The sequence below is a fragment of the Athene noctua genome, chromosome 24, assembly GCF_965140245.1.
Source record: "Athene noctua chromosome 24, bAthNoc1.hap1.1, whole genome shotgun sequence".
NCBI classification, from domain to species: Eukaryota; Metazoa; Chordata; class Aves; order Strigiformes; family Strigidae; genus Athene; species Athene noctua.
In genome coordinates, this window is record NC_134060.1 from 1,645,983 (window position 1) to 1,653,686 (window position 7,704).

Consider the following 7,704-nt stretch of genomic DNA (forward strand, 5'->3'; position numbering starts at 1 on the left):
TCAGCCATCGCCCTCTGTTCCAGGGAGACTTTACTCGTGTGGCTCGCTTGATTGCAGCACATGTTTCACATTCGTGAGTGACCTGTGAGATGGCCTCCATGGTCAGGTCCACCCCTCGATCACGAGCCCATCTGTACGTTGCATCTCTGCCAAGATGCCCTGATGTTTCATGGGCCCATCGAGCTACAAACAGCTCACCCTTACGCTCCCAGTCCAGGTCCAGCCGAGCTACTTCAATTTTGGCAGCTTTGTCTGCTTGCTCATTGTTTTGGTGTTCTTCAGTGGCACGCCTTTTGGGCACATGAGCATCTACATGACGCACCTTTAGAGCCACGTTTTCCACTCGGGCAGCGATGTCCTGCCACAATGCAGCAGCCCAGATGGGTTTACCTCTGCGCTGCCAATTGGTCTTCTTCCACTCCTGTAGCCACCCCCACAGGGCGTTAGCCACCATCCAGGAGTCCGTGTAGAGATATAATACTGGCCACTTTTCCCGTTCAGCAATCTTTAGGGCAAGTTGGATCGCTTTTACTTCTGCGAACTGACTTGACTCTCCTTCTCCTTCAGTGGCCTCAACGACTTGTCTTGTGGGACTCCACACAGCAGCTTTCCACTTCCGATGGCTTCCTACCACACGACAGGATCCATCAGTAAAGAGAGCATAACGCCTCTCATCTTCTGGTAACTCGTTATATGGCGGTGCCTCTTGGGCACGAGCCACCTCCTCAGGCCGCACTCCAAAATCTCTACCTTCTGGCCAGTCCATGATCTCTTCCAGGATCCCTGGATGGTTGGGTTTCCCCAGTCGAGCCCGTTGAGTGATTAACGCGACCCATTTACTCCAGGTAGCACTGGTTGCATGGTGTGTGGAAGGGATGTTTCCTTTGAACATCCAATGTAATACAGGCAGCCGTGGTGCCAAGAGGAGCTGTGCTTCTGTACCAACAACTTCTGAAGCAGCTCGAATCCCCTCATATGCTGCCAGTATCTCCTTTTCAGTCGGAGTGTAGTGGGCTTCTGATCCTCGATATCCCCGGCTCCAAAATCCTAATGGTCGACCTCGAGTTTCACCTGGTATCTTCTGCCAGAGGCTCCATGTGAGTCCGTGCTCCCCAGTTGATGTGTAAAGTATATTTTGCACAGCTGGTCCTGTCCGAACAGGCCCAAGAGCTACCGCTCGAGCTATCTCTTGTTTGATGTGCTCAAAGGCTTGTTGCTGCTCAGGACCCCACTGAAAATTGTTCTTCTTTCGGGTCACTTGATAGAGAGGGCTCACAAGCTGACTGTAACCTGGAATATGCATCCTCCAAAATCCCACAAGTCCTAGGAAAGCTTGTGTTTCCTTCTTGTTGGTCGGTGGAGACATAGTTGCTATCTTGTTGACAACATCCAATGGCACATGACGGCGTCCATCTTGCCATTTTATTCCCAAGAACTGAATTTCTCGTGCTGGTCCCTTGACCTTGCTTTTCTTTATGGCAAACCCAGCTCTCAGAAGAATCTCAATTACTCTTTGTCCTTTCTTGAACACTTCTTCTGCCTCATTGCCCCACACAATGATGTCATCAATGTATTGTAGATGTTCAGGGGCATCACCCTTTTCCAGTGCAGTTTGAATTAGTCCATGACAAATAGTGGGGCTGTGCTTCCACCCCTGGGGCAGTCGATTCCAGGTATACTGGACACCCCTCCACGTGAAAGCAAACTGTGGCCTGCACTCTTCTGCCAAAGGAATTGAAAAGAATGCATTGGCAATGTCAATTGTGGCGTACCACTTGGCTGCCTTTGACTCCAGTTCATACTGGAGCTCTAACATATCTGGTACAGCAGCACTCAGTGGTGGCGTCACTTCATTCAGGCCACGATAGTCTACTGTTAACCTCCACCCTCCGTCAGACTTTCGCACTGGCCATATTGGGCTATTAAAAGGCGAATGTGTCTTACTGATGACACCTTGGTTCTCCAGTTGACGAATCAATTCTTGGATGGGAGCCAGAGAGTCTCGGTTTGTACGATACTGCCGTCGGTGCACGGTCCTCATAGCAATTGGCACCTGTTGTTCTTCAACTTGCAACAGTCCCACAACAAAAGGATCTTCTGAGAGGCCGGGCAGATTAGACAACTGTTTTACCTTTTCTGTATTCACACTGGCCACACCAAAAGCCCATCGGTATCCTTTTGGGTCTTTGAAGTATCCCCTCTTGAGATAGTCAATGCCCAAGATGCAAGGGGCTTCTGGGCCAGTTACAATGGGATGTTTTTCCCACTTGTCCCCAGTCAAGCTAACCTCGGCCTCCAATACTGATAGTTCTTGACAGCCCCCTGTCACTCCTGAGATCCAGATAGGTTCTGCCCCTCTATAACTTGACGGCATTAGTGTACATTGTGCCCCGGTGTCAATTAAAGCCTGGTACTTCTGTGGATTTGATGTGCCAGGCCATCGAATCCACACTGTCCAATACACCCGATCATCCCTTTCCTCCTCCTGGCTGGAGGCAGGGGCCCTCTATTCCTGTTCTTGGTCGGAGTACTCACTGTCTGACTCTTGCCGTGCCAGGCCAGAGGTTCCTTCTTCAGGATCAAGGGAGGTGATCTCAGTCTTTCTGTATCTGGGAGATCGCTGGTTACTTCCTTGTGGTTTTACACCAGCTACATTAGCAACCTTCTTAGATGTCTTCTTGTTGGCAGGGGTCTTTCCTCGCAATTCATGTACACGTGCTTCCAACTTAAAGGTGGGTTGACCATCCCACTTCCTCATGTCCTCCCCCTGGTCGCGCAGGAAGAACCAGAGTTCGCCACGTGTCATGCGCCTTGGCTTTCCTTTCCCCCTGACTGGGACAGAAGAGAAATGATTTCTTGGGGAGCTCCTAACATCCAGGGCACTCGCCCGTAGAGATGAGGAGGTACCAAGACTCTCTTCAAAGTTCTGAAGCCAGGAAGAGACTGCCTCCACAGTTGGCGTACATCTTAGTCCTTCTCCTGCATCCATTTCTGGGTAGTACATTGCGGCCAAGCCGGCAGAATACGAGGATGGCGCACCTTTAATCACCTTCCTCCACATGGCCCGTGTGCATGGGACATCCTCTGGATTTTTAGGGGCTTCATCATTATCTGGATCACCATAGATGACTTCCATCACTGCTAATTCTCTCAGGTACTGGACACCTTCATCTGCAGTAGCCCACTTCCCTGGGGTGTGGTCCATAAGATCTTCCTTAAAAGGATACCTTGCTTTAACACTTGAAAGGAGCCGTCTCCACAGACTGCAAATTGCTGTCTCCTTTCCAATGCCCCTTTCAATTCCTCGATTTCTAGCAAGGGAACCCAGCTGTTGGGCTTCCTTACCTTCCAGCTGTTGAGCATCTGCCCCGTTATCCCAGCATCGCAGCAGCCAGGCAGCGATCCGCTCACCCGGCTGGCGGCAGTAGTCTTTCCGCAGATCTCGCAGTTCTGATGACGTCAGGGACCGGGTAGTTTCTGCCTCCTGTTTCAGTTCTGTTATTCCCTCTTCTGATACCTTTGCTGAAGGACCAGCTTCTTCCTCCTCTTTCTCCTCCCTTATTAATCGAGGGTATGGGCCTGTTGTTCTCCTTGTCCATTGTTTCTTTTTTACTACTGGGGCAATCTCTGTTGTTGTTATTGTTTGAGTTCCCATGTCAACCACAGCCCTTTGAGAGTGCTGAACTGCAGCTCGATAAGCACAGGCCAGGCCCCAGTAAAGTGCTAGAAGTTGTTGATTCTCATTGGGATAGGCAAGGCACCCCTCTATCAGGTGATGTGTCAATTTTGTGGGGTTGCTTGCCTGTTCAGGGGTGAGATCCCAGGCTACAGGAGGTGATAACCGTCCTAGGAATCTGCCCAACTCCTTCCACTCTCCCTGCCACCCAGGAACAGGCCGCCTCAGAGCACATTTTGGCACCGATTCACTCAAAATTTGCGTTCTCTTACACCAAGAGCATACCGAGCTCCACACAACCCACAACAGGCGAACAGCATTAATAAAGAGTATCAATGAACTAACATAAGGATGACTAAGTACCTCGGGAGCCTGCAAAATAAAACCACTCATGATGTTCCCGATTCCTTGCAGCATGTTCCCGAGCTTAACAAAATAAAGATAAGCAGCGCAATAAACAAGCCCGTGACCAGCACAAGAGCTTGTTGCTTAATAACTACTATAGCTACAGCACATTTAATATAAAACTGCTGTTGTTTTGCCCCACGTTGGGCGCCAGAATAGACTGTGATGGTTTGACTCTGGCTAAATGCCAGGTATCCACCAAGTCGCTCTATCACTTCCCCCCCCCCCTTCCCTTTGTTTTCTCAACAGGGTAAAGAGGGGAAAGAAGATAAACTAACCCTTGTGGGTGAAACAAAAGCAGTTTTAATATAAGCAAAGCAAAGCAAAAGTCCGCGCGCGGAAGCAAAAGCAAACAGATTTATTCTCTACTTCCCATGAAGAGGCGATGTCGGGCCTTCTCAGGAAGCAGGGCTCCAATACGCGTAGTAGTTGCCTCGGAGGACCAAGGGTGACCCCACCCCCTTCCTCCTTTCTCCCAGCTTTATACTGAGCAGACGTCATATGGTATGGAATATCCCTTTGGTCGGTTTGGGTCAGCTGTCCTGGCTGTGTCCCCTCCCAAGATCTTGCCCACCCCGTCCCACTGGGGAAAATATCAGAAAGAGCCTTGGTGCTGTGTAAGCACTGCTCAGCAGCAGCCACAACACCAGGGTGCTATCAACACCCTGCAGCTCCCAGCATAAACCACAGCACCGTGAGGGCTGCTATAGGGGAAAACCGATTCCAGTTCAGCCAGACCCAATACAGGTGTGAAGTTGAACATGTTAATGAGATGGTCAGATACAGTGGCAGTGGGAACTGCCTGAGTATGAAGGATGACGCTTTTCGGGTTATAATAGCAGTGTATAACGTTTCCTTCTTGGTTTCATCGATTCCACCAGTTCCTTTTCCAGGCCCAGTGCTTCTCTTACCCATCCAGTCTCACCAACCAAGCCCTCCCTCATAAACACTAGAACACAAAGCACTGTCAGAAAAAACACTGAGGACTAAAGCAGTGTTCTTGGATCTGCTAAGCAGTGCAAAGTGATTGTAAACAGGCTTGAGATTCCCTCTGTGACTTTCCTTGCCCATCATGGAAAGGGTAGGGAGAAGAGGGAGAGGGAAAAATAGGGGACAGACCGGGGAAGTTTCCTGTTGAGCTTCCTTACTGGTCTGTTGAACGTTTCTTTCACAGAAGAGCTTGTTTCTCTCTTTACGTGACTTTGATGCTAGTTTGGATTTTGACAGAGGACTCAAAACTACTCCTACTTAAGACATTTCAGTCACTTAATTCAGTTCAGAGAAACTAGAAATGGAAAATCCTGAACTTTAACCTTCTCAGGTTGAGGGAACAGTCTCCATCAGAACTCTGAACTTGTGGTGTCAGTAGTGTTCAGATAGCAGACTTCTCTGCAGATCCAGTATTACCTTTTTTGAGACTCTTGAGTCTGATTTGGATCTCTTTTGTGGTATTAGGAATCAAGATTACATCCACGGAAATCAATGGTGTTACTGCGCAATCAACCCCTCCTTCCCTTCCTTCAATCTCTGCATTTGCTTGACTCTCACTGTAATCTCATATCTGGCCCAGCATTGCTTTCACTCATCTGGCTTAAAAAATGGCCTGCAGGCATATTTGTCATGCTATACAGGAAAAACCTCTCGGAGAGCAGATTTAATCTGTATTCGAGGAGGGCGTGAAAACGGTGCAGAAGGGAGAGAACTCTCCTCACCAAGTGCCACAGGGAAGTTGCTGAGGGAGCAGCTATTAGCCACTCCTTTCACCCTGCCTCTTGGCTTTATGTACCAGATATTGCTGTAGGCATTTTACTTCCTTCTTTATTCTATAAAAGGTGACGCTGTTATTCCTGAAACTGTGGTGAGCCCTAGAATAATGAAACCTCTTGCAGAGAGGTTTATCCCAGCGCACCGCAGACTGGACTAGAAGAGCCTGCAGCAGGGTAAGGACACTAGACTGCACCTTCGGGGTGCCTCACTGCTCTGATCTCCCTGTCCACTCCTCCTTTTGCTTCCTGATTTTTAAAATTCCCGAGCATCTCTAGTTCTGTTACATACTTGAATTTGTGCAAACGGCCATTTAACTGTTTCCCTCTAGGTCAAAAATACCCAGGGAATGCCGACACTGCATCTCCTCACAACGTTTAATTGCTTCTTTAGCAGTGGTACACATTACTGTGATTTGTGCAATTTTACTGTTTGTACATGGGACACTTACAGAACCTCATGGGGTAATTATTCTTAATTAGCAGGTTGGACACATGCCGCTCTTTCCTCCTGCAATTTGCAATTAATAATATAGAGATAATGCAGATTTCTTCTTGTCAGTCTTTTGTTTATGTTTATAGGAGGAGGAAATGGTTTAGGGAAAAATTATCTAAATCAACCACCTGCTGAGATCCATGCCTTTCTTACCTGAAGATTACCCTGCGCTCCATGGCAGCTGAGACATTCATAACTTCACTCAGCGTCAGCCGGATTCCTTCTTTCAAATATTCCTCTAAGGCCTTCTACAGGTCTTTTTCTCTCTTCAGTCATGGACTGCATTTTACTATGGCTTAATTCACTTTTGTAGGTCAGTTGTACAGTATGAAAAATCTTCAGAAGTAGTAACACCAGTGTTATCTTTTAAGTAGAAACTAATTTTTGGGGAGAGGGAAGGGTCTTGAGTTCTCCCTCCTTTTTTTTTGCTTCTCCCAGCAGGCCTTATTAAACTAAACTAGTGTCTCTATGCACTAACCATCCCGATAACCAGATCAGTATGAGGTATGGAGAAATACTACAGAGCTGCTTCCGATGTTATTGCAGTTGTCACAGAGTTTCCTGCCTCGGACACAACGTTTATTTACAGTGGAACATACTGGGGAGAACATCTCAAGCTTTCTTCCTCGGTGTTTGTTTTTGTATGAGAACAGCAGCTGCCTAGTGTGAATATTTTCAGAATAGGTGATTGTTACCAGAGGTAATTTTTATTTCAAGTCCTCATAGCAACATGGATGTTTCTTTGATTTCAAGCCCAGGATAAATACTCATATTGCAGTTACAAAACATGGAATCATGTCCTGGCTCCACTAGATAACATCGAAATTGAAAGCTACTTTGTATACTTTGGTTAAGTTGTACAGATTTTTGCAGGACTGGAAGAATTGCATTCTTTATTTCTTTCAAAGGGAGCTAAAAATTAATAGCTCCCTAAAGTACAGTTCGCTTATACTTAGGACACAACAAAGGCGAAAACAGCCCTTTTACACTCAGTATTTTTTGTTGTTTCCTGAACAGCCATAACCAGGTGTGACAGGGAGGCAGTGCCAGTTGTTTGTGTGCAGTAGGACTCAGTCCCAAATTTCTTCTTCCAGCGCTTTAACCTCTGAGACACCTCGTGGTGGAAACATTTACTGCTCGCAGAGAGGGGCTGACATCCATTTCAAAACATCTCGGGGCTTCCATTCTTCTGCACTTGGAAGTGGTTGAAGTCTTACAGCCAGTACAACACTGATTTGAGGAAGAGATCCATCTATAGCAGATTTTTATTTTAAAAATGTAAAGCCACAGGGAAATTAAATTTGTTAAGGATGAAGTCAGTCTTTGACTGCCCAGGGATTCACAAATATTTGTGAGATTGACTG